The following is a 1,437-nucleotide window of genomic DNA, read 5'->3' as shown; positions in this document are numbered from 1 at the left end:
TATTGAAAATATAACCAGGAATAGAGTATGCATATCATAGACACAGTGTTGTATGCATACTTGGGCCATGATGGACATCTTTAACAAGGAAGACTTTTGTTTGGTTTGTTGCTTTGAGACTAGGTATCAATTGAATTTATCTCTCTGCATGTGTCATCCTTCCTATATCTTGTATTATTATCCTTTTTCCAGAAGATGTCTCCTTTTCTCTTCATTCCTATATTTTGAATATACAAATATGGCAATCATTACACCATCAAGCCTTCTTTATTTTGATGGGTGTTTAAGCTGTGTGCTAAGACAATGAGTATAGGAAGTTATTGAATATAGGAAGGTTCTGAATAGGTAGAAAAATAATGGATAAGTTAAAAACTCTTTGCAATTATTGTCAAACATAGAAATTTCAAAAATCCTCTCACATGAGAAATATAAAAATCAAATATTTGAAACTAAAAGATTCTACATTGATCTCTGGGGGTTATATTTAAGAAATGCAGAATATAGGGTGATAGAAAGAGGACTAAAACATAAGCTTGGAGCATATAACCTAGAAGAATTGTGATACCAGTTTAACCAGGGAGTCATAAGGTAATGCTTCTTTCCTATTGAAGTCATTCTCAGCACACCTTAATCGGGATAGAGGCAGATGGTATGTCAAGAAGGAAAAAAAAGGCTATTCATTGACTGCATACTTTGTTCCACAAACTCTGTTCAACACACTTCATGCCATGCTGCATGTGATACCATGATCTTATCATGATTAATGAAGTAGATTAAGTCATTGATACAAAAATCAAAGAATATTTTCAGATCAACAGATGAGAAGATGAATTACTCCATACTTATGTTGGTAAAGAGAAAAGCAATTTAGGAAAAAAAAATTATGCACCAAAATGGATTTCAAATGAAATAACAAGTTAAACGTAGTAAATGCAATACAGCTTAATGAGAGCATCTAGGCTTTATAGTTAAGATAAAAGTTATACATATTTTGGTTTTTCTAAATATCATGAGGTTGAAAAAAAAGTGAAAGTGTTAGTCACTCAGTCATGTCCAACTTTGTGACCCCAAGGACTATAGCCCGCCAGGTTCCTCTATCCATGGAATTCTCCAGGCAAGACTACTGGAGTGGGTTGCCATTCCCTTCTCCAGGAGATCTTCCCAATCTAGGGACTGAACCCAGGTTCTTTACCATCTGAGCCACCAGTTACTTGGAAACAACTGAATTTCAAAGTAATTTCCCGAATGAAGTTGGGAGTAGAATGTATTAAATATCTCCGTACACCTTCTCAAAATCTTTTGGCTTCACCTCTCATTTTGGTACTGCTTCTGTGACCATTTCAGAACAGGTTCTGATTGGTTCATTTATCCAGATAGAACCTCCTAACTCCTGTAGCTGGCTCTAGGGCTTTTACTAGGTCCGCCAAGATATGCAGC

The sequence above is a fragment of the Oryx dammah genome, unplaced genomic scaffold (genome assembly GCF_014754425.2).
Source record: "Oryx dammah isolate SB20612 unplaced genomic scaffold, SCBI_Odam_1.1 HiC_scaffold_5, whole genome shotgun sequence".
Taxonomy (NCBI): Eukaryota; Metazoa; Chordata; class Mammalia; order Artiodactyla; family Bovidae; genus Oryx; species Oryx dammah.
This window is presented reverse-complemented; position numbering follows the sequence as displayed.